This window comes from Astatotilapia calliptera, chromosome 10 (assembly GCF_964374335.1).
Source record: "Astatotilapia calliptera chromosome 10, fAstCal68.1, whole genome shotgun sequence".
Lineage (NCBI taxonomy): Eukaryota > Metazoa > Chordata > Actinopteri > Cichliformes > Cichlidae > Astatotilapia > Astatotilapia calliptera.
Window position 1 is genome coordinate 5,767,103 of NC_137431.1, and position 27,331 is coordinate 5,794,433.

General features: G+C 39.2%; 1 protein-coding gene and 1 long non-coding RNA gene across 4 annotated transcripts in view; both read left to right on the plus strand.

Annotated features, from left to right (window-relative positions):
- Positions 1 to 27,331, plus strand: part of opcml (opioid binding protein/cell adhesion molecule-like) — a 445,347-nt gene that overhangs the window by 400,551 nt on the left and 17,465 nt on the right. The window lies entirely within an intron of this gene.
- Positions 11,835 to 18,572, plus strand: LOC145431526 (uncharacterized). Its single transcript, XR_013911863.1, has 2 exons — positions 11,835 to 13,312; positions 18,205 to 18,572. It is a non-coding gene; the product is annotated as an uncharacterized LOC145431526 (long non-coding RNA).

The window sequence follows — 27,331 nt, forward strand, 5'->3', positions numbered from 1 at the left end:
AATGTGAAATCGACTGAGAAACCAACGACAAGCTTATGGTATGGAAACATGGCAGTAACAGCATAATAAAAGAAATATCTATGTGTCGTTTTTTAGAAATCTATGCAATAAAATAAAAAAATTTGATGTATACATTTAATTTTGAATTTTGTATAGACTTAGCAAAACACCCTAGAATTAAAGAGCATTTATTTTGTTAGTTTTGAATCGTAAAAGACTTTAACTCCATGAAGGATGACCTCCAGCTGTATGTTGTTCTCAAACTGAAATATGGAGTGGTGATATTAAACACGGTCATCAGAAAACAGCTTTTGACCTTAAATTGCTGTATGCACTGTCTTTGCAGATATTCTTCAAAAGAGAACATTTTCTCATTTTCTGCCACCAATAATTTAAAGGTTAAGGGTATATAAGGAACTAACAACATTTATTTTAAAATCTTGAAATCTCCTGTGGCCCACTCAAACCTTTTATTTTATCTATGATCATCACACAAACCTCACATGGATCTTTTAAATATTTTGATTGATTTTTATGTTTTGATCATTTTCTTGTTAAGGCTGATAATCTATTATCTGCTTTACTTAGGTCAGTAATAACGTGCCCTGAATTTGGCACGTTTGCTGCAATTATATATGTTTGTCATCTTTCTTTGTTATTTTTTCTATTTATCTGCAAATTAAAAACAAATTATAAAAAATAAAGCATTCAGAATTTCTCAAAATTCTGTTCAACTTTTATGTACTGGTATTCTTATACTGAAACAAAAATATAGTCTGTTTTCATCGCTGTGACAGCAAGTACTTAGCGTTGTCATTTGGCCATTTAGAACAATTATAAAGACTTTTCATTTCCTGGTTGTCAAATTAACTATTTTTTTCTGATATAACCCAGCCATGAAAGCTGTGATTGACTGTCGTACATACAGCAGCTCGCCCAGAATATGCCATGAGTGCTAATAAATCATTTGGAACCTATTTAGATGTTCCTTGCAGAAGAATTTACTATAAAGGCCTCTGATGATTGTTTTTTTCCAAGTCTGACTTACAGCACTTGCACTTCATAACTTCAGTTTTGAAAGGCTTTTCATTTACTCAGCTGCTTTAATTTGAAAGCCCTTGATGAGGGAAAACACCTATTGATTGATCATTGTTCTCAGGAAAGGTCATGCATTTGAAATGAACAAACAAAGAGTGTATAGGAGAATGCCCAGGAATTAAACAACATACTGAGGAATGTGGTGCTGGGGAGGCTTCAAGTGAAGTAAACATCAGCTGAAGGCTAGTTAATGTGGCCCATCAAAGGTGCATGGGATAGATAGAAAAATGATCCTGTTGTTGCTGGCACCAGTGTGATGTGGAAGGAGGAATACGGAGAAGAATGACTTCAAGCTGCTGTTGTATCTCGCTTACTAGCACATATAGAGATAACATACATATGCAGTGCCATAAATGAAACAAAAACCAGCACAAATTAGAGCACACGGACTTTACTGCTTTTTACAATTTGTGCACAGCACACTGCTGTTCACACCAGAAAGAAAACTTCTGTTTTTCAAGCTATTTATTGAATGTTTCAGCAAAGTCAAACATGAGAAGAATGCATAGCAATGAAAGTTGCAGCCCAAAAGTAGTTTGTTTCAATATGAAATTAAGACACTGTGACAAGGTTGCCCTTTTTGGTCAGTCATAAAGATAATAACGATAGCACCTGCTTGACTCCCACACATTTCCACATGTCCCAAGCTGCATAAATAGTCTTAATGAGACAAAGTAAAAGTAGAAAGTTAATTTTCATCCATATTAGTACTGTTTTGTGAGTTGCTGACTTATATGCAAAGTATTTCCCCATATTTTCAATAACTGCAATATTTTTATTGAGAGCTCTCAATGACATTGTTGTTTCTCCATTCCATATTTAGCAAACATATAAAACAACCCATTTAGAACACATTCATACTCATACTTGGCATAGATATTCGTGAGTCCATGTATGCTCTGCCTGCTAGCATCTTGCACCCAGTAGTTAGCACCATAAACGCTGTGTGAGTGGCAGGTAGCAACACAGTTTCTTTTCTGTTCTTTTTTTAGATTTTTTAAATGTTTCTCTTTGTACCTATTTAATATCTTATTCTTTGGCATCTTGCAATGTTTATAAATGACAGGTGCTGCAACCCTGGACACACAAATTTAATTTAATTTCAATTCAATTTTATTCATATAGCACCAAACAACAGTTGCCTCAGGGGGCTTTATATTCTAAGGTAAAGACCCTACAATAATAAAAAGAAAACATGCTTTAGTGACAGGAAGAACCCACCAGCAAAACCAGACTCAGGGTGGGGCAGCCATCTGGCGCTGAGGTTAGGGGAGAAAGACAGGACAAAGAAATGCTGTGGAAGAGAGTCAGAGATTAATAATAATTAATAATTTCAGAGAAGTGTATTAACACCTATGAGTGGAAAAACGTGACTGAAAAATAAACATTCAAATCCATCATGGGAATCCTAAGCAGCCTAGGGCTATTGCTGGGTAAGTAAGGGAAGATTCAGATCACCTGATCCAGCCCTAACTTTATGCTTCGTCAAAAAGGTAACAAAAGAGACAGGAAACAAAAACCATCTTTACTTTTAAGATTGCCGTTAAAAGAAGAGAGGGTGTCTGTCTCCTGAATCCAAACTGGAAGCTGGTTCCACAGAAGAGGATGGATGAAGCCTTTTCACAGACTATTTCACAGACTATTTCAATAACTGTTTATATTTCCCCGTCTGTGAAAAGAACAGCTGCATGCAAGTTCTTACACGGTGTGGTCTTTCAATTACAGACTCGCCACCCACAGTTCCTTCTCCTCATTTCTGGGAACTTCAGTCAAATTCCATGTCCTTTGTCCTCCACTCCAGTGGATGAAATACCACACCGGAAACAAAGAAATGTTGCATTTATTATATGCAAGGGCTGGACAAATCTTGGCTTCCATAACTGCCAGGCAATGCCACAGGCTGATTGCCTCAATGCCACGGTGCATTGAGGCAGTGATTAAGGCAAAGGAATACCCAACCAAGTATTCCTTGGTTGGGCATTTTGAAAGTACCAAGTTTTTATTGATTTGATGTGATCCTAATTTCTTTCTTTTTTTTCTGCAAAAACTGATAAGTAAATGTTGATATCTTTACAGTATTCAAATTTTTTGAATTTCTGTTTTCGTGGGTTTTATGAGCTGGAAGCCCAAATTGTGTACAAATAAACAACTAAAATAATTTAAGTTGTGGGCCCTAAATCTATAATCTATGAAAGTTTAATATTTTGAATGGAATTATGATGGTATTCTAATTTTGGAAAGGGTCTGTATGCCAAGATATGCCAAGTTTTCAGCTAATAGTTCATTGGGAAACACCTTACTGGTAAAAAAACAAAAAAACAACAAAAAAAACATACTATTTTATGCTGCTATCAAACACACTGGCTTTGGTATTTTTCATAAATTCAACTAAAGAAATGGCAACAGATTACATATTTTTGGGATAGCCTGCCACTAACACAGTGTTAAAAGTTACAATTTAGAATGGGTTCTTTGCCTTCTTAGCTCTTTATGTGTAGACATTACTCAAGTTCATACTCTGAGTTAAGTGCCTTTAATGTGCTATATAGGTCCGAATTTAGTTGATCAACAAATTATTTATCTATCTGCCTGTGTGCCTTGTCTGATCTCACTGTTTTTCCTCCTGTGAATATGGTATCTAGACCATCTTCTCTAGGTACTTGTCTGTGGTTTGGTGAGAAAATCCCCATTTAGTTTGCATTTTTTCATGTGGATGTGTATATGTGGCTGATTCTCATTTTCATTAACACAAAGAAAAGAAGGGCCACCTTCTTGCCATGTTTTGTGGAGATCAGCCAAGCATTTCCACAATCTTTATGAATAAAAGATAAATGGTTTAGTTTTCTCAACCTAAAGCTTTGTGAGATTCTTTCATGTAAAGTCCTAAACCCCAAATTTACTAACACCATTTCCACAACTTGAAAGTGTGGCTCTTCTGTCAGGGATGGATATGAACATAAGGGTGATAGAAATAAAGCTTCCTCATAACTGCAGATATATTTTAGAAATGTATTGATTTCTATTTGTTTCTACAATATTTTAAAATGGATGGATGAATTTTTAACAGACATATATTGAAAAAAAATCATAAGAAATAATACTCACAGAAAAACAAACGGTTTACTTTGTGTCGTTTGTAAAAATGGGGTCAGGTTTACATTCTGTCACAGTCGAACTATGTGCTTGCCCTGATGGAATTTAGGGGGAGAAAGTGTTTTATGTTCCATTAGCATTTTTTCACAGATACCTCTTTTATTTTTTAAACCCCAACTGTGTGCCAGGGCTCTGTCAATGGGTCAGCTATTTCTTGATAAGACACTTAATTCAGAGTCGTATTGCAGGACTCTTGTCATTGCTTATGTGAAGCATTTATGACAGACTGTCTGACAGGTATGGGTGTTATAACCCAACATGGATGACAGGACATCTGTAGAAAGATGAAAAATGCTGCATGCTAAGTGGCTGTCACAGAATGGGTTGCAGAAGAACGGATGACAGTCACTTATCCAAGTAGGACATGACTGTCAAAGGCTCAGCTCAGAGGCTAAGTTGTGATTAAGCAATGATATTCCTCTGTGGGCCATTATGAGTGGACATAATGGTCCTGAGGCTTGTTTATCATCTGTATGCTGTGGCTTGCGTAAATACTTATCAAGCATCCATGAAGTCATGGATGCTCGCTTTCCATCCGGTGGCCTTCTCACATGTCTTGCTCAAATTTAGCCTGAAAGTTCTTTGTTCTCGTCCAGCCCATATGCATAGTAATGCCCCTGGGCATATTTCAACAACTTTTCCTGTTGGTTTCAAAGGAACAAAAACATTAATGAACTTTTCAATAGATTCAGGCCCTGTGGTCCCTAAAGCAACGGTTTAATGGCTTGTGATCTCTCACAGGAGCTGCCTAAAATCTTTTCAACTAAAACCCTTACATCAGATCATTACCAAATTATCCTTAGCTGCATTAATTTTTTCTTCACAGATTACAAAGACAGTCGCACAGCTGATGAAGCTTGAATGCAATGTGTATTCCCAGTTCACCTCATGTTTCTTTCATTTTGTGCAAGTAACTACTATTGCCACACTGGCTTTGTCAAATGTCAGAGTTGCACAGCTGAGTTGGTGTGCATGAATGCATTACTGGTGGATTGTTCTTAATTACCATCAGGTACAATTAGCAGCCTGATGCAACACAGGCTTGGGAATTGCGCCTTCCTCTGTCACACAGAATTTCTTACGATTTAACAGAGCTAGCAGTTCATGAGAGCAAAGATTTTTGTTTTCAAGACGGCAGCATGTGTTAAAGTTATATTGTATGACCTTAAATATTGTAGTTAAAATCAAAAGTGCTCTACTCTATGCTCAAAAACTTATTGCAATTTTTTTGGCAGGAGTTTTTCTTCCAAAAGAGAAATGACAATGTGATGACTGCACACACAAAATATTCTTCAGACTGGTATGCTGTGATTAAAAAGTCATTGGTTGTGGTAATAAGAAAGAAATTATATGTTTTGTCGCATTGAAAGACTTTGGTCAATAAGAAAAGTATAATACAAATGCACCGCAAATTTGTTTGTTTTTTGTTTTGTTTTTTTGCTTATTGCATATGTGTAAACATGAATAATATATTTCTTTTATATAACTGTTTCACAAAATGACCAGGAATAGATTGTGATGAATTAAAGCATAAGAAAGAAAATGTTTGTATAAATCTCCAGTTATCTGCAGCTGAGACAACTGAATGTTGTTGGAAAAGCTATTGGAAAATGATCTGGAACAGTATGTCAATCTTCTGAAATGGGACTAGATCATAACAGTTATGTGTGAAGAAACGCTGGTGGTAGTTGGTGGTCATATTGGCGGTTTTTTGATGCTAAAACTAAATTGAGCAGGTGCACAGTATATTTTGAGCGGAAATATTCTAAGCTTCTCACAGGCAGTTTGCAAAATGTGCGTATCGACAAAAGCTGTCAAGCAGATGGCCAGTGTTGCCAACTCCTCAGTGAGGAAAATCGCTATTGGTTGTCCTAAAAGTCGCTAGAAGTCGCTAAATGACATCATCGCCTAATTTGCATAATTGGTCATGCTATTCTAATTGTAACCTATGTTGTTGGAGAGAGAAATTATATCGTGGAAGAGACATAAAGTGAGTAAAAAACGTCCTAAATGCATTTAGAGTTTATGTAGAACTACAAATTAAATTTCTTTTAGCAATTATTGATTTTTTAATGTCACAATTCCAACCCTGCTCCTTTACCCGGGCTTGGACCGGCAAAAGTGACCTGAAACTGGCACTCTGGTGGAGTCACTTTGTGTGTGTGTTTATAAGTAGTTTTAAACCTTGTGATCCACAAAACAGCATAAGAGTAAAAGAAGAACTGACTGCGTTACAGCACCCGCTGCTTGTTGAGAGTAAAAGCAATACGCGCTTTCACGTCTTTTTTTTTAGCGGCTTTTTTTAGGAAAAAAGTCGCTAAGGGGTCTGAAAACTCGCTAAATATAGCGACAAAGTCGCTAAGTTGGCAACACTGCAGATGGCTGTCAAGCAGTCCCGTACATACATACACACTTGCAAAACTTTCTTGCAATACTTTCTGTTGCAACTGCGCTCAGTCCAGCTACCGATCACAACCACATTCACTTCCTCTTACACTCATGAGGTCTTCACAATAAAACAGGATACTTGTAAAAATGAACCATACATACTATACATAATGCTCTTTTAAACGTATTAAACATATTGTAATGCTTTTAAAAGTAATTCTAAACTTTTCCTAAATACTAACCAATATTATTTTACATTTGAACGTGGATTTTTAATGTTTTTAATATTGCAACATATTTTAATAAAAGACCATTTTAGCCTGGTTACAAACAAATAAGTTCATTAATTGAAATAAATAAACTGAAAAACAGGAACATAAATAACAATAACTTTTTATTTGTGAAATAACAAATAAAAACGCCACATGAATAAATCAATAGGCTAACAAATAATAAATCATGTTTGATTGTATATTTATATGTATCATGTTGATAACAATAATGTTGATATTTGTAACTAAAAACCTACTACATTTATTAATCATGGGAATTCCCTCCGCCTGTCATAGACATCCACATTATGTCCAAAATAATTACCCAGTCCAAAATGCAAATGTTAATCATCATATTGATATCAAAGTTGGATAGTTGGTCAAAATTGTGGACCTAGTTTGGAAGTCATATGCCCAAACGGGGCGATCGTGGCTCAAAGAGTTGGCAGTTCGTCTTGTAACCAGAAGGTTGCCGGTTCGATCCCCGGCTCAGACAGTCTCGGCCGTTGTGTCCTTGGGCAAGACACTTCACCTGCTGCATACTGGTGTTGGCCAGAGGGGCCGATGGCGCGATATGGCAGCCTTGCTTCTGTCAGTCTGCCCCAGGGCAGCTGTGGCTACAACTGTAGCTTGCCTCCACCAGTGTGTGAATGTGAGAGTGAATGAATAGTGGCATTGTAAAGTGCTTTCAGGGCCCTGAAAAGCGCTATATAAATGCAATCCATTATTATTATTATTATTATTATTCAACTGCTGGACTACAACCCTTTGCTGTAATTAGTTAAATGCCTCTCTGTAACATCTCATATCATACAGAAGACTTTGGAGCCATGCAAAAAATTTTTTCTAAGTTACTTTCAATAATTCCTTTAAAAAAATTAGAAAACTTCTATTAGGTTCATGAGACCTTGCAAAATCTAGAAACCTTTATTTTTTAATACTTTCCCACTACTTTGGCTATTGAAGCTAGGTTTGTTTGTATGGTAAGTCTCATGAACTTTAACTACCAACTACTAGTTACTTAGTTTGTAAGTAATCAAAATTAAATATGTAAAGAATAAATTTTTACTCATCAAAATATATATATATATATATCTGTTAGCACAACCACCTTGAAAAAATAATAATAATTTACACTGCTCAAAAATATTATAGAAGAGAGGGATTTCCTCTCAGATCTGGACCAGGGCATCACTGAGTTTCTGGACAGTCTTAAGGTGCAACTTGGCAGCATTGGATACATGGAAACATGTTCCAGGGGTGTTCCATTAGATTGAGATCAGGCCAGCATGGGGGCTAGTTGAGAGGTATTATTTCCTTCCTTTCTCTCACCACACTTCAGGGGGAGCATCGTGATGCACCTCCCCAGACCATTACTGACCCACCATGAAACTGATCATGCTGAATGATGTTAAAAGCAGTATAACATTCTCCATGGCTTCTCCAGACCCGTTCACCTCTATCACATGTGAACCTGCTGTCATATTTGAAAAGCACATGGTACCAGTGGTGGACCTGCCAATTCTGATATTCTATGGAAAATGCCAATCAGGCTCCATGGTGCTAATCAGGGACCACAGGACTCGCTAGAGGATGTTGGGCCTTCAGACCACCCTCTTGACATTTCTGATTGTTTGGTCAGAGAAACAGGTGGCCTGATGGGGTTTATTGTGAACGGCTCTGACAATGCTCATTCTTTTCCTCCTAGCGCAAAGAAGGAGTCCTCCTGAGGGGTTAAGGATCTTCTATGGCCCAATCTAGCACTATAGAGTAAATCCCTGTCTCCTGAAATTTCCTCCACACTCTTGAGCCTAAGCTGGGAAACGCAGCAAACCTTCTGGCAATAAATGGATGTGGCATCATGGAGGAACTGTAGTATTTGTGCTTTAGGATGCATGTATCACCTCATTCTGCCAGTAGAGACACTGACCTCAGTTAAATGGGGAAAAAAAAAAAATTGGTCAGAAAAGATGAGGACGGAAAAAAATGATTCCACCTCTAAAAGCTTTCCTGTTTGGGTTTTTTTTTTCAAGAAATGTAGTTCTTTCGCATCTAGAAGTGATCTTGTTCTGCATAAACAAGGACTGCCATATAATGTGCTAAATATAACTTCAAATTTGACTGTGTATTTTCCCAAAAATGATATAAAATTAAAAAATAATAATACTTATTGTAGATTGACTGGAATATGATGTTCAGTGATTTTACTTTATATGTGGATGTTTTATTTGTAAACATATGTCCAAAATATGCATATTTCAGTTTCTGTTGGCTGAGGCATAATAGACAGTGTCATCATCTGTGTCTGAATAAAACAATCATTTGCTTTGAGTTAAGAAGTTCAAGATGCACATTTTGTTGTGGTGGACTCGTGCTTTCAAGTAACCGGTGCTTAGAGCCTGCTCTTGTGCTGTCTTGATGCAGTTTTCGGATGAGTTCCTCTTGTTCACTCACCTTTTATCTCTCTGTGTGCCATACACATCACACTGCAATTAATCATTAGTTATTATTAATCTATGGCTCTTTTCCACAGTGTGTTTTTTGTCCTGTCTTCCTCCCCTCACCCCCAACTGGTCGCGGCAGATGGCTGCCCCTCCCTGATGCTGGTTCTGCAGGGGTTTCTTCCTGTTAAAAGTGAGTTTTGTCTTCCCGCTGTTGCCAAGTGCTTGCTCCAAGGGGGTCATCTGATTGTTTGGGGTTTTCTCTGTAATATTGAATGGGCTTTACCTTAAAATATACAGCACCTTGAGGCAATTGCTGTTGTGATTTGACACTATATAAATATCAGAACCTCTGTGCTGTTATTTAGGCCAGCATTTTCTAGCCACTTGTAAGATTTTTTTGATGGCAGCCTGGTGTACAGCTTGGTATCATTTATGTACAGGAGGTGACTGATCGTTGCTCTACTGAATCTGTGTTTGGTTATTGTGATGAGCTGGCAAAGGGACAGTGCATCCTCTTGGTATATTCTGCACTTCATGGTGCCTTGTACCACGCCTTGGGGTTGGCCTTCAGTGTTGTCTTAAAGCATTGAGTTCCTGATGAAGGTAGATATTCTCAATCACTGTACTATTAGCCTTATATAGTGCGAAACACTTCAGTACTGGCTTTCTTGTAGCCCTTCTAGGTAGTGCTCAAGTTGGCCTGCTTAGTTAGGGTCTAGCTCATCTCTTTATTAACCAGTAACAGGCATGCAGACTCTCTGCTCTCCAGTGAAATCTGAAAATAGACTTCAAATAAAATCTGCCAAAGAGAAAGTCATCTCTCTCCTTACATTTAAAAAAGCACTCCCACAAAGCACCTCCTTTTGTCTGTGTGGATCCATCCTATAAATAACTGTAATCATGTAACAAAAATTGATCATTGTTTTTGCTTCCATATGAGTCAGTGGAATTCAGAGCTCTGGTCATTTGCATGGGCATATTCCTATGCCATTAAAAACCATATGTGTTGAACTGAGAAACCAGGAGCTTTTTATGGTTATTTGTACTTTGCACATTCTTTGTCAAGTTTAACATTTTTTTCTATTTTTTTTTTAAATATACCACACTATTATTTTTATTTGTAAGTTTTGAGAAGGAAAAACTCCACCAGAACCAGGTTTAGGGAGGGGCAGTCATCTGCCGTGACATTACAAAGACACACTGTGGAAAAGAGCCAGAGTGTATAAACAGATACTGAGTAAAAAAGGTGAGTGGAGAAGAAACACTCAGTGCATTATGGGAATCACCCAGCAGCCTACACCTATTGCATCATAACTAAGGGAGGACTCCAAATCTAAACCAGAAGCTGATTCCACAGAAGAGGGGCCTGAAAGCTGAAGGCTCTGCCTCCCATTCTTTTAAATACTCTAGGACCCACAAGCCCACAGTCTGATAGGGAAGATCTCTAATGGGGTGATATGGTACTATATGGCCATTAAGATAAGATGGGGCCTTATTATTCAAGACATGGTATGTGAAGAGCAGGATTTAAAATTCAACTCTGGATTTAACAGGAGGGCAATGAAAAAAAGCCAATGGAGGAGAAATATGTGCTCTCTTTCTCTTGCATTTTGGATAAACTGAATATTTTTCAGGGTGGGTTTAGGATATCCTGATAATAACAAATTTCAGTAGTGTGGGGTTTCTTTATGAGAGAGGAGACAAATATGTTCCAATTATAAGTTTGCACAATTTATTATCCAAACGGTTCATTTAGAAGCAGAAAATTTGAGGTCATCCAGGTCTAAATATAAGAAATTTTTCTAATTTAACTAATTAGTGTATGTTATCTAGCTTCATTGATAAATAAGGGTCGCCATCATCTACATAGCAGTAAAAATGTAGGCTTTGCCTTTTAATGATACTGCTTGAGGTGAGCATGCAAATAACAGAATTGGTCCTAGCATGGAACCCAGTAGAACTCAATAACTAGCCCTAGTGTGTAAAGAGGACTCTGCAGATGATCAGTTAGCTGTTTTACAACTCCTTTTTTAAAGATTTTTATAAACACAAGGACGGTTGGGGAATGACCTATAATTACTTAAGACAGCTGGGTCATGTGATGGCTTTTTAAGAAACAGTTTAACTACTACCAGCCTGAAGCCCATCAGTAATTGATCATATGTTTTAAGGTTGAAACATTAATTAATGGTATGACTTTTTTAGCAGTCTTATAGGAATGGGGTCTAAAGGACATGTTGATGGTTTCAAGGAGGTAATCACTGAAGATAACTCAGAAAGATCAGTTGGTGAAAAAGACTTGAAATAAATATAAATGGTACGGAAAAGTAGTTGTAATGTTATGTATTGGTACATCTGTAATTTTTTTCCTAATGGTTAAAAGTTTTTGGAAAGAAATTTATGAAGTCATTAAGTGTGCCTATGCCAAAAGGCACACTTATTACTATTGCTCGGATTTATTATTCTTATTATTATTAAGTGTGCCTATGCCAAAAGGCACACTTATTACTATTGCTCGGATTTATTATTATTATTATTATTATTATTATTATTATTATTATTATTATTATTATTTTCCTTTTTCAGCCTGAAATTTCCGCGCGTAACTCATCCCACAGTTTTGACACAAGCTTCATATATGTTATATCATTTTGTGCGGCTGGATCAGGAATGGTGTGCTATGACTTTTGGTGTTTATTACTTCTATAGTTTTTTAAATATGAATATTTTAATGCAAGTTTTTGCCCATTCAAATGAATGGGAACGAACGAAAGTGAAACTTTACTTACTTTGTGGTGTGTTTGCTCACCCACTTAATTTGTGGTGTGTTGGCTCACTCTAGTGGTATGTCCCCGTATTTGGATTACCATAATGACAACAATATGAACGGCGCGCACAGCGTCGGTGCTTTCAGGAACCATTGGAATTCTTAAGGTTGCACGAAGCATTGAATAGTTACGGTAACGGCAAGGGTGTATGCTTGGTGGAAAACTGCATATCCCACAATTCAAAGCACGCCTCTACCAGTCAAACAATGGCGGCTGCCACTTGGTTTAATATATTCCTCTTATTTGTGTTTCTAGGTCACAAAGTAAACTTTTAAGATATTTTCAGGTGAGAATGTAGGTGTGTAAACGTCAAATATCTGCTCGTTTTGTCAAAACATCCCATATTGGCAACAGATTTTTCACGATGTTGGCTAGCTAGCCGGCTAGCGCCGCTTCACTCAAAAGCACCCAGGCTTGGCTTTCAGTGAGGCGTCTCTAACTCCTTTCATCCCCGATAGCTCCGCAAACAGTCTTTGTCTTAGCTGGACTTATTTTTCGTTTATATGGGCCGATGATGCTGGTCGATGAGGAAAAACTAACTGAGTTGTTTGGTGGTGGCTAACGCGGAGCTAGCTAGCCACCGGTATGTGTCTCTTTCCCCTCATATGTTGGGAAAGAAACATGTGAGGCGGCCGCCGATCGACCGGTTTTCAGGTGAGAATGTAGGTGTGTAAATGTCAAATATCTGCTCATTTTGTCAAAACACCCCATATTAGCAACAGATTTCTCACGATGTTGCTGCTAGCCGGCTAGCTAGTTCGGCCGGCCGGCTAGCCGGCTAGCTAGCTCGGCTAGCTAGCGCCGCTTCGCTCAAAAGCACCCAGGCTTGGCTTTCAGTGAGGCGTCTCTAACTCCTTTCACCCCCGATCGCTCCGCAAACAGTCTTTGTCTTAGCTGGACTTATTTTTCGTTTATATGGGCCGATGATGCTGGTCGATGTGGAAAAAATAACTGAGTTGTTCATATACCGGTGGCTAGCTAGCTCTGCGTTAGCCACCGGTATATGTCTCTTCCCCTCGTATGCGGGGAAAGAAACACCGATCGACCGGTGGTGGCTAACGCGGAGCTCAATCGTGGATAAGGGAAACCCAATGCAGGAGAAGCAGGCGGCTGGTGAACTGAATTTCAGGTAAGACGTTATTAACTGCACTCTATTTGGGTCAGATATAAACCGAGTTTAGGTGTAGTTTATTTTCGTTGTGCTGACAGTTACAATAACTGTACTGCGTGCTAGCTAGCACGACGGAGTTTCTATACAGCTGTGCGCGCTAAGTTACTGATGTTGAACTTTATGACAGCATCCCCTATTTTCAGGCGAGAATGTAGGGGTGTAAACTTCAAATATCTGCTCGTTTTATCAAGAAGTCCCATATTTTATCAAGAAGTCCCATATCTCTCACGATGTTACTGCTAGCGCCGCATGGCAGCTAGCTGGCTAGGGCGGCTTGGCTGACACCTAGGCCGGGCTGACTGACACCCAGGGGCCCGTTCTTCGTACGTCGCTTACTACATCCAAGATCAAATGACACATCCAAGATCAAATCATCGCGCTAACCGTGAGCTCGCTAATCCGATTCCCCGAACACACCTGCTGTTGACGATTACTACAGCTGGACGCAGGAATGTGACATCACTGGGTGTCGTAAAAGGGGCTACGCATCGATAGTAGAAACATTGATCGGCAACCCGCTGATTGGTCGGCGAAAATGTCCAAGGGGCGTGCTCGGTATTTTCCGGCAGCAGAGCAAGAACTCATGAGTGAGGGATTACAGGAGTTTCAGAGTTTAATTAAAACGCAAGGGAACACTGCAAAGGCTGCAAAAGCAAGGAGAGAGGGCTGGCAGAAAGTTGCTGACAAATTAAACTCGTAGGTAATTTAATAATAATAATAATAATAATGGATTGGATTTATATAGCGCTTTCCAAGGCACCCAAAGCGCTTTACGATACCACTATTCATTCACTCCCACATTCACACACTGGTGGAGGCAGCTACGGTTGTAGCCAGGCTGCCATATCGCGCCATCGGCCCCTCTGGCCAACACCAGTAGGCGGTAGGGTAGATCTATCATATGACACTATATTGTCCAATATCATATGGCATTATATTATATTATAATATGTTATATTATATCCCCTTTCACATTAGAGCCACAACAGGACCCACAAGAACATGGGAACAAGTAAAAGTGGAATACAGGAGTATTCTACAGAATGGTAATATTCATCTCTTAGATTGCTTTGCGTCTCTTGGCAAGGTAATACTGGCCTGTAATACTCTGTTAGTTTGTTCATAACAGCAACCAAGAAAAGGGCAGAGGAAAAAAAGACAGGTGGTGGTCCTGCACCCCCTCGTCAACAAGTTGGTTAAGTAAATAATACCCTCACGGGAAAATCGATATCTCTCAATGAGCACACTGTCGCGCTGAGCTAAAGGATCCTGTCTGTCCCGCAATATACGCTGAATTCTGAGGACTCTCCTTATCAATCTTGCACCTTCCGCAATGGGTTGGTCGCGTATACGGACAGGACATGGCTGCGACAGGCTTCCCAAATCCACCTTCGCTTTTATAGCCGTGGTCTCTCATCTTGATTACACGAAGTAATTTACAATTACTACTCTGAAATATGAATTACATCTGTAATAATCACATACATGTAATAGAATGTTAATAGTTCATTTCCCTTTTTTAGGAAATGACCTGTATGTATCTGTGTGACATCAATAAAAGGATCAAGTGCTGCATTATCTTTAGTTACATTGATAATATTTATTTATGGTGAAACAGTGGAAAAATATCGCTGTTGCTTTCATATAAATGAAGCGGACATACCTGCGTGGCCGCGATCTAATCCTGTTTACATAAAGTAAACCTGCTCCCGAGCAGGTTTACGCTTACGGCTCTGTTGCTATGACAGCAAGTCCCGGATGAGCTTCGGGGAACCGACTGATCCAGGATCACGCGAAATCGTCAACAATCTAATCCGGCTAACCTACTTAGCGAGGTACGAAGAACGGGCCCCTGGCCGGCTCACGCTCACGTTTCACCGCCGCATGGCAGCTAGCCGGCTAGCTGGCTAGCGCGGCTTGGCTGCCACCCAGGCTGGGCTGGCTGACACCCAGGCCCGCTCACGCTGTCATGTCACCCCTAGTCTTTCGTGATGACTCTTGGTTGGCTGCTGGACTTATTTTTCATTTATATGGGCTGGTGATTCAGTATGAGTGTCCGGTGAACTGAATGTCAGGTAAGACGTTATGTATATGTAAGGTAGTGACTGGAATAAGTCACAAGGTGTCGCTGTTGAGCTGCATATATGTTGTAAATTTTAGCAATTTTGACCATTTGTCCTCTGCAGGACACCGTAGTTCAGATTTCTCGTTCGCGTGGGCGCCATCTTGGTTCAGTGTTTACTGTGATGTGCAAAGGTAAGCACTGTCAGTGGCGAACTGCATTGGTTTTGTTTAAAAATAAGTGATCCACTGTGTAAAATAGCGGTTTGTCATTTAAGCCGAGCATATATTTTGTTTATTGAGAGGTTCATGTATTGTCTGATGAGAGTATGAGACAAAGATATACTTTTCTTTCTTACTCTCATATAAAATATTTAGCTTTTATTAAATAGTTATCTGAATCTTACAACCAAAGTTTGTATAATAATACACAAGATTGGCTGTAGACCATTGTTAATCATTCAGAACACTGTGTAAAAATAACAAAAAACAAAAAGTGAATGAAAAGTGCATAAATATTTATTTTACGTGTTTGATGTGTGTGGCAGGGCGTGGTCTGCAGTGCCGCTGCAGGGGAGGTGGACCCACCTCAGCGGCATCTGCAAGCACGCCTCTCAGGTGTAAAGTCTGTGCTCTCTCTGCTTTTTTTTTTTTTTTTTTTTTTGTGTATGTGTCGGGCTGTGAGATGAAAAGCTACAGCCGGCTGTGTGGGTACAGCAACTATGTGTGAAAAGTGGTCCATAACGTAATGCTTCAAAGTGTGTTCATGCAAACATTGTCGGGTCTGCTTATGAACCTCTGCGCACAGCGTCTACAAATTGGGGCTGTACGAAGTCACCTCATCTTTACACAAAACTGTAAGCTGTCATCTGTGAGGCGCGAGCGGTGTTTGGTTTTACCATAGTTCATGGTGGAGAATGGCTGCTCTGCTGAGTTTTGCTCTCTGTAGCCGTTTGAATGGCAAACTATTTCTGAAGAAATTTTCGCTTTCTAGTTACTAGTTAATGTTGCCTCTGGTCCATTATGGCGCTATCAAAATCAGTATCAATGTGAAAAGCTCTACAGATGCATAACCAAAAATTTTCCACAGATCTTGAATTATTTTAGGATTGAGTTAGGATTGAGAATGGATTCTTTACTGGTGTGTAGCGCACCAGAAACATGCATCACAAATGACAGGAGGTGCATGCTGCTCCACATGTAAGCTACTCTGTGTAACATCACGGACCAAGTACCTTACTGGTGGTTCATCTATTCCACCAGTGTTGGACATCCTCAAAGGCAGAAAACTGCCAACAGCTTCAGGTAATTTATGTGTACACTAAAGCCTTGGGGACCAGTTACCATTCGTGGACTTTCTTCTCAAATGAGACATCCACTATGAGTGTATCAGAGTACTGTACTTAAAGGGCCATCTCCAGTGACAGATTCTGAGTAAATCCTTACCATACAGCTGAGAGGACATCTTACAGAGAGGACACCTAGGGGCTGAACTCCTGCCTCCTCAGTAGGCTTTGTGAAAAAGCAGAAAATCAGCACTATGAAACTCAACAGGCTGTTATAATGAGACCATGTTTCCCCTGCGAAATAAGTGAGGTGCTGGTAAAATTTCTCCTTGTAAGCCTGAAAAGAAACTGTGTATTACAATTGATGCTGATACCCAAGCCAGATGGACTGTGTAATCATTCTGGAGTGTTTTCCTCCACTTCTTTCTGGTATTACTGCATATTGTGTCAAAGCAGCACACCAACCCCCACAGGTGGCAGGGCTCAGTGTTGGCATATTGGGATGAAAACTCTCAGGGTGAGTGCTTGCCCAAAACAGAAGGGTCTAATATTTATTGGCTATACCTTGAAAAACCAACATAAGAAATTTCTATTTCCTAATAAAATACAAAATTGAGGGGATTTAAATCCATGTATGGAACATAGCAAACTTCTCCTTTTTTAAATGAAGAAGTCTACGTATATTTTTGTATGGGTGACTGTCTGGAGTGCTCAAGGGAGGAATATCCATCAGCATTGCCTGCTTAGCATCAGCCAGCCAACACAACTCCTAAATCGACCACTGCTTCTTATTCTTTGAAGGGCGGGATAATTGGCTCAGCAGAACAGCTGCAGGGGAGCAGCAAAAGGACTTTCTTTCTTTCTTTTTTAAAAAGGTGTCTTATTTACACTATTCCAGTTGTTCACGCTATGGGAGGTATATACTCTGTTACCTTAGTTATAGCATTGGTAAAATAATATAGCAACATAGATTTTGTTTTGTTTTTTAGCTTTTTAGCTCTCTTTTTCAGAGAGGATGCTCCTAAATTTAAGATGTATTATTATTGTGCTGGAGATACAAGTTTAGTTTTTAACTACAAGGCCCCTGACACATCCATTGTCATGCATATATGCATGACTATATATAGCCACTCTGCAATAAATAAAAATTTTTTTCCATAAAAAAGACTAGCTGTTCATTTCAGTGAATATATAATAGGTGTAGGAGTCCTAATCCTGTCTATATAAACTGTCATGGCCTGCCCGGCCGGCCCCACAAGGTTACATTTGCTGTTTCGGTTCTCTCCCTCTGTGCCTGGGCGGAGCTCACTGTGGGCTCCCGCCCTTGGCCCACACACCTGACGACAATCACCTGTCATCACCGGGAGCACTATTTGAGGCTGGAACACAGATCCTCTCATGGCTGGATGATTGTACTACTGACGTTAGTGTTCTCACAGCTCTTGTGAACTTGTGCTTTGTGATTTGTGATTAGTTTGTGACTTCCCTTCTCTTCTGCTTCAGACCTCCTCCTCCCCCCCCCCCCCCAGACCTGCGACCTCCCTGCCGTGTGAACGTGTGTGAGTGTGGGCAAGAAGACGTGAGCGAGTGTGAGAGAGCTACCCTGTGATTCCCTGGAGTTTTGGATTCCCTTCACTGTATATATATTGTGCACTGGAACTGTAAATAAACTGTATTTTGGAGACATCTAACCGCTCTGCGCTTGAGTCCCTACAACCAGATCGTGACATAAACAAAGCTTCAAATGTTAACATTTTAGAGTTATATTCACAAAAAGCTATGTTTCAGATAGTCTTTTATAATGTTTGATTGCTTAGTCTCAGTTGTAGGAAGCGCTGTAATAAAAATAAAATGTGTCTTTGCGAATCGTTCTTCCGACACCTTTTTATGGTTTAGGTTTTTATACTTTTTCATCATAATATGGTCAACCATTAAGGTGCAAATCAAATATGACTGTTTTTATTAGAATTAAAATTGATTTGAATATTTGGATAAATGTGTGTTTTAGGCCTAAATGTGTGTGTGGCAGGAATCAAATACAGAACTCTCAAGGCAGATCTAAAAAAAAAAAGAAAAGGAAAAAAAAGAAGAAGATATCTTCGTTTAGGTAGTGAAGTAAGTTCCATAAAAATTAATTTAAAGTTAAAATGACAAAAAACAGTCCAGAGCTCAGGTGCATGACAGGCTAACTGTTCTGTGTGGGAAGTTAGGCTTAGGAATGCCAGAAATGGTATAATGATGCAGATTCTAATCAACATTATGTACTGCCCAATAAACAATATGTATATAGTAGCGTGGTGGTGTGGTGGTTATCATATATATATATATATATATATATATATATATATATATATGATGACTGTTTTCACTTTGTCATCATGAGGTATTGTATATAGAGTATATAGACTGCAATGTATCTGAGGCTAGTGTTGTATTGTTGTATTGCAACAGTGACACGTGAGACAATGGTGAGGTGTGCAATAAGAGTGACAGATGGGTACATGTCAGATTGGGATTACATCAGGGATCAACTCTGAGCCCCTTCTTGCATGCAAGCCAGGCTGCCAGATGAAATCTGGCAGGAGTCTTCATGGAATATCGTTCTGAGACGACATTGTGATCTGCACTGAGAGTGAGGAGCACGTGATAAAGAACAAGGCAGAATACATGACGTTGGTGTGTGATGGTGATTTTCCTCAGTGCAGTGTTTTAGACTGTAATTTCTACTTGGTTACTTCTATACCAGTAGAATCTGTGGGTGCAAGGTATGCATGACAGGACAATTATCACAAATGTATTACAATATGTAATGTGCAATAATAGTACACATCTGTGCATAGGAATAAACTGTTCCACTTTCAGAATAACAAGATTTTTCTCAAACATGTCTTTGCAAAAAAATGTTAATGCATGAAGATTTTCAAGTTTTTTCATGACAATTAGCATAATTTCCTTCGGGATTAATAAAGTATTTCTGATTCTGAATTATGAATGTAAAGTATTTCAGTAGGAACTATATTTTCTTTGGTTTGCACATATTTTCTACAGACAAGGTTAAAAGAAGTGGCAACACAAACCATGAGATTTTTTTTTTTACCTAACCCTGGATTTTTTAATGACTAACCAAGTTGTTTTTACTTCAATTCAGTTTAATTCAATTTTGTTTTATTTATATTGCACCAAATCACAGCAACAGTCACCTCAAGGCGCTGTATATTGTAAGGTAGACCCTACAATAATACATACAGAGAAAAACCCAACAATCATATCACCCGCTATCAGCAAGCACTTTGGACATGGGTCTCTAGTGGGAATGGTTAAATCTCTATAACTCCATAGCTATGTCATCAAGACCAACTACCTTTTTTTACTGCAACTCCTCCCCAGCTCCTAGTCAGTCCTGCCTACCTAATTAATAATAGTCCTTTTGTCCTTCCTTACTGTCCAGCCTCATGTACTACTCACTATAAGCCTTTTCCTTTGCCTTTCCCTCCTATGTCTTTGTTACAGTTAGGCAATGCAAATGTGAAATAGGCATAGTGAAAACAGCAACACTATTATCACTATCACTATTTATCACTACTGCTACATTTCAAAGACTTGTTTTTTCTATTTTTCTTGTAATTTAATTACTTCATCTGTTTTTTGTTTTTATATATGTTAGCCCAGTGGACTGGTGACCTGTCCAGGGTCTACCCTTCCTCTTGCCCTATGGTAGCTGGGATAGGCTCCAGCCCCCCATGACCCTGAAGGATAAGCACAATGGAATGGATGGATTTTTTTTAGTTGTTTTATTCCTTTTTATTGAAAGCCTTCTGTTTTGGGCTTGAACAACTCCATTCAGTGTCTGAAGTGGAAATGCAAATGACAGTCACATCATCTGCAAAATGCAACATTTGCAATAATCACAGCAATGGCTAATCTTAACAAATTTTCCAGTTTTCTAATTTTCCTCAAACCTCCAGGTTTTAAGTCCCCAAAACAGCACAATGAGCAATATGAAAAAGTAGATTCACTTAAGTTTAACTTAGAGTTCATTCCCACAAGACTTAAAAAAAAAAAAATTAAACAACAGAAAACTGCAGCAGTAATACACTCCATCCACTATACATGAGACTAGTGCCACCACAGCAACTCTTCAGGAGTGTGATAATTGTTAGAGACTCAAGGGGCATGTGAAGCAATCCATTATTCCATGGACATAACAGTACAGCATGGATTGGAGGGTAACAAACCACCATTTGAACAGATCATGCCCAGTTCTTCTGCACAAATAGCTTTTACACACACACACACACACACACACACACACACACACACACACACACACACACACACACACACACACACACACTTCAACTTAATTTGCTTTTAAAGCACTTTAAACAACTTGCTTCATTCATCCATTAACACAAGTATTTTTTTCTATGCTGTTTCTATGTGCCTCCTGTCCAACACTGACACACATTCATAGTTCAGTAGATGCATCAGAGAGGAACATGGGGTTAGTATCATGCCCAAGGATATTCGGCATGCAGACTGGGATCAAACCACCAATCTTTCAGTTAGTAGGTGACTTGCTTTACCACCTGAGCACCAGGCATCCCAAAAGCCTATTTATCTCTTCATTTGGTGTCAGACATATTGCAGCTGCTGCATTTCTATTGAAAAAAAAAAGCTAATTACGTAACCAGTGGATAATCTGTTTCCAGTGAAGGTAGAGGACAAAGGTGTTGCAAAAGGATTTGCCTTTACTATGTCATCTCCGTTAAAACCTAACTGTGTCACAGGATGTACCAGCACCTGCTACATATTTTAGCAGTGAGCAGGGGAAACAATGAGAGAAAAGTGAAGGTGGCCATCAAAACAGATAAAAACAATGGCAGATACAACAAAACTTTAGTGCACCCTTTAACACTTAGACTAATGCCTCAGGCAGAGGTACTGGTGGAATGTGATGGCGAGGTGAGAGGAAAGAGAAAGGCTATTGACTGGTATCAGCAGGAAAGTGGTCCTGAGGGAGACACCATTCTCAGTGGGGCAGCTCGAGAGTCTAGCTGTCAAATGGACCATAGAACCTTTCAAGTACTCTCTGCTGAGTATAGAATTCAGCTTTGACCACCTGACTCTGTGATAGTTTGACTCCATTAGAAACCATTAAACTTTTGAATTGCCTGCTATCAACACAGACACCAGGTATTCATACTTTTTTCAGGCAAGTAACTTCCTGTCCAACAACCCTGGTCTCTAAAGAATCACCAAACCAATCTACCACAGCAGACACATACACAAACTGTGTATTCTGAAATACGTCAGCTATTATGGATGTGAAAAGGACAGTTTAGATGCTGCTGTGTGATTTTTACACATTAAATTACGTTTATTGGAGATAAAGTATCTAATTTCAGGATCGGGACCACGCCTTCAAACACGCTCTTTCCGGTTATCATGTATATAGGTTCACCCAGTTCTGCTGTTTGTTCTCATTTATGTGCTACAACCTCCCTCCCCTTTTCAATTCTTTAACTACTTCTCTTCTATTTAGTACATGGGGATCTGCCAGGCCTATGAGCCACTGCCAGTCCCCTTCGAAGCCTTCCCTAAACTGCAGCTCAATTCATGTCCAAGCCATTCACCTTTATCTACTAAACCGCTGTCAAACCTCAAATGAGGACGTGGGCCCAGTGAGTGAATTATGATTAATAAAAATTAAAAAATTAAAAACGAATTAATGCAATGGGTCCAAGGAATTCATCTGGAACCCTAACAGCAGTCAGGGAGTGATTGTGTAGCCTATAGAGGTCTCTGCATCCCTCATGGATATTCTTACTTAGACCATCACTTACTTAGACAAACACTGACCCACCACCAAACCAGTCACGCTGAATGATGTCACATCATTTATAAAATTCTCCATGGCTTCTCCAGACCCTTTTACGTCTATCACATCAAAATCTGCTGTCATCTTTGAAAAGCACTGTGCACCATTCAGGTAAAATGTGGCTTCACAATGTCAAACAGTGAGCACAGAGCTCACTAGAGGATGCTGGGCCCTCAGGCCACCCTCATGAACTCTTTTTCTGTGTGTTTGGTCAAAGACACACATACCAGTGGCCTGCTGGAGGTCATTTTGAGAAGGCCAAAGAGAATGACAATTTTATTTATATAGCATCTTTCAATACATGAAAATCAGTGTGCTTAACACAGAAAATGAAGACATAAAGCAAAACAAAACATGTAGGCCTTTGTGAAAAGAAAGGTTTTGAGTCTGTTTTTGAATCTATCCACAGATGCATTTCATCTCAAGTCAGCAGATGGCTTGTTTGAAAGAACAGTACCACATCCTGTTCCTCCTTGCACAAAAGATCCGAGACCAGCTCTCATAGTTTATTGCCTGTCTCCTGCAATCTTCTCCATGTTCTTGAGAGTGTTCTGGAAGGCATAGCAAACGTTCTGGCAATGGTACTATATCGGACTATGTGTGCAACTTCTGTAGACATTACCTCATGCTACCAGCAAGTGAGACTGACCCTAGCCAAATCCAGAATTTGTAAAAAAACAAAACAATAAAAAAAACCCTCTCTTTTAAAAGTGTTCCTTAAGTTTTTATGAACAGTGTATTAAAAGCTGTGGCAGGTTACGCTTCTTACTGAATACTCTGTACTCTGTACTATAACACATAATATTTCAAACTGTGCAGTATTCGTTTAAGAAGAAAGTCAGTTACTTTACCAGGAATTCAGTTATTGATTTCTTTCAGAATTTTTTAGGTCAGTTCCCATTTTATGAGGCTACTTTATCAAACATAAGATAAAGCTGTTCGCTGTGTGTTGTGAAAAAGAATGAAATGTTTGCGTCCTATTGGGAGACGCGTTTTTTCTTCTTCCTTCTCTTTCAAGATGTGTGCTGTTGTACCCCAACTAAAACACTGACAAAATGTGTTTTGGCCGTACAAAATTGTGTCATCTATAAAGATGGGTGAAGTGTCTTGCCCAAGGACACAACGACCGAGACTGTCCAAGCCGGGGCTCGAACCGGCAACCTTCCGATTACAAGGCAAACTCCCAACTCTTGAGCCACGATCACCCCGATACTTGCCATACCAGTACGAACTAGATTTTTAAATCTTAATATAAAAAGAGTAACAGTAGGGTGGAAATTAGGTAAGGCACTTTTTGCAGCGATCTTGTATAGAAAACTATTCCACGCATATATGAAACAGGTCGTGGCTCCGAACTGCAAAGGCGGAAAAACCGTAAAGGGACCTCTGGCTAATACGTCGGGTTCCGTGTTGGGCTCGTAGCCGAAAACTAGCTTTACTTTGTTGTCTGGGTCAACTTTGTTAGCGAGCAGAGGTGGGTCGAGTATCCAAAAATTGTACTCAAGTAAGAGTAGCATTACTTTAAAATATTATTACTCAAGTAAAAGTGAAAAGTAGTCTTCAAAAATGTTACTCAAGTAAGAGTAAAGAAGTACTTGGTGAAAAGACTACTCAAGTAGCGAGTAACTGTTTGAAATGTCTGTGGAAAGATGTATGGTTTTCAGGTCTCAACTTCATCAGACATCACCTAGACTCCGAGCTGAATGAGACCAGCACAAACAGCAGCCTAACCGACTAAAATGATGGATCCATGGGGTCAGGAAAGCCAGAAGCAGGGGAACTGGAGAGGTACCTTTCATGTGCTGTATATATATAGATATATATATATACAGCACATATATATATGTTTCAGGGTGGCTGTAGCTCAGGAGGTAAAGCAGGTCACCTACTGATCGGAAGGTTAGTGGTTTGATCCTTGGCTCCTCCAGTCTGCATGTCAGGTATCCTTGGGCAAGATACTAACCCCAAGTTGCTCTCCGATGCATCCATCGGAGTATGAATGTGTGTGAATGTAGTTAGATAGCACTAAGTATAGATAAAGTGCTTGTAAGAATGGGTGTGATTGGGTGAATGTGGCATGTTGTATACAGCGCTTTGAGTACTCCGAGAGAGTAGAGAAGCGCTATATAAGAATCAGTCCATTTACCATGTATACACTGCCAAGCTGCAGATGTTTGGCAAGAAGATTTGATCACACTGGTGATGTTTTTTACTAACTCTTGTAGAAAAACTAAATCATGTCATTCATATCCCGCACAAACAGTTTGCAATGAATTCCAGATTAAGATTAAAATAAGAATGCGTGAAGGCTAAGCAGTGCTAGACAATGGATCCTCCTGTTTGGCTGTTATTCTGGGAAAAGACGAGAAAGACAGTGATGGAAGCCGTGACTGGAGCTGTGATGTAGCCTATATAAGAGTTATATTGTACGAACGTGATAATTATGTATATTGTAATAACGTGATATTATATTGTTCAAACGTGAAAGGTATATTGTACTAACATGAAAAGTATATTGTTCTAACAATATACTTTTCTATTTTTCTTTTGCCTGGGTGGCAGCTCTACGCTTCTGTACTACGCTTCCATATAAGAGGCTTTTCAATGTGGTCTCACAAAATTGTGACGACTACAACAACCATAAAAAGAGTTGGATGAACAATTGCAGCTGCCTGGTCAATGTTTTCCATTAGTAATTTAGCAAAGTTGATGGTGGTGGTGTGTGTGTGTCTGTAAGACAGAGAGAGGGAGAGCGAGAGACAGATTTTGTATGATAAGCTTCATGTTATGGACGCACAGTTTGAGCACTCAGGTCGCATCAGAGCATCAGGCCGAGACCCTGCATCGTGACCTATGAACTTCTAACCCCTGCGATTCAATTGTACAGTTTGAGCAGGAGCTGAAAACGCAGCTGAAAAAAATCGTAGTGTTTGCCCAGCTTAATGCAGACTTTAACAGTTAAAGCAGTAGAGACGACCTGTTTGCATGCGCGTTGAACTCTAGCATCATTAACCAGGCTAGCTGTTAGCTTATAGCTCACGCTAGCTAACTAGCGAACAGTTAAAAGGACAGCTGAAGCTGCACAAAACACCCACAAACTTATCTCACTACAATGTAGCGCCGAAAATATGACTCGCAGCTCGAGCTCGACACAGCTGCTGTAACATAAGACTGACATCCAGCTAACCACAGCTAAAAAGATATTTAGAGAAAACTTGCCGTTTCCTCAGGTTACACGAGCCGAGTTGTTTCACTCTGAAAAGTTCCTTTGTTTTGGCTCTCACTGAAGACACCGACACTGAAGACATAGCTGTTCTTTTGTACTGCTTTTATGCGAAACATTCTTTGTATATGAGGCCAAGGGTGTTCATCCTGGCTCTGCCATGTTTTCATGGGTTTCTTCTTTCCGTGTGTCTGCTACTTTTAAACGCTTGGGCCGCTCTGCCCGCCACAGTTTCAAACTGTTTCAAACTAACCAACATTCACACATCGGAGGGCAACTTGGGGTTAGTATCTTGCCCAAGGATATTTGGCATGCAGACTGTGGAAGCCAAAGATCGAACCACCAATCTCCAATCAATAGCTCCTTAACCACAGCCAAAAAGGATATGGCAGTCCATTCTCCCTGAAGCACGGACTACACTGCCCATGAGGCTACATTCTTTAGGGCTATACCTGTAACACTCTGTCTACTGCCTTCATATTAAATAATTGTTTGAATAATTTTTAAAAATATTTCTTCATATCATTATGCAACTAGGGGTGTTATGGGTATTTTATTTTAAATACGTAACAGCGGTACATGTATTCCTTTACTCCCCAACACTGGGTACCATACCATCTTAACTAACTGGTCTACTGTAATCTTTTTACTAAAACTGCACAGAGTGGTGTCTAGACAGCAGAGCTCCTTAAGCTAATAGCTAATATTACAACAGTGCTCCACTGAGTGCTTTCAGATACTCAGCTTCCGTCTCGTACTTTAATGACTCTTATTAGTGATCCAGTCATGGTACACTGACACTGATGCTGTGCTGGAAATGTGACCAGTGATGTGGGAGTTGGTGTTAATGGTGATTGTTTTTATATTTATATAATCTGATTAATACATAATGATTATGACACTCTTATTTTCATTCAGCTGTGTGATTTAAACTGACATTCAAATTCTAACACTTGAACTGGAGCCGTGTCTTGTCATTATCTTGCACTTTCAGTATAGTATTGTTTTTTGGCTCTGTAATAATGAAAAAATAACTTACTTTTAATCTCAGTGTATTGTGATGGTGTCAGAGGCTAAATTGTTTCTCAAATGTGTATGAATTATGTGCTGTGGAGACATGTGGCTGCTTACAGTGCTGTAAGAATAAACATGCACATACACACAGAGACACTCATTCAAACACAGTTCTGAAAAGTCTTAAACACGAAATAAGAATCGTTCTATAAAACCTAACACAAAAAAACAAAAACACAACAAAAAAGAAGTAACATGCATCTATGTTTTTTTTATTAGATGCTTTAAGCAAAATTTAGGCTTTTAACAATAATAAAGCACAGTGTGGTGATACTATTTTGCTGATTTGGCCACAAATATTATTTACATTTAGAAATTTGGATACAACTTGCCAGACTGATTTAAATTTAACCACTTTAGTATAAACAAAAATGTTGAATCCCCAAAGTAGTTTAGTAACATTTTTAAAAAATATATATATTGTCCACCTTATTATTAACTTAGATTTAGTG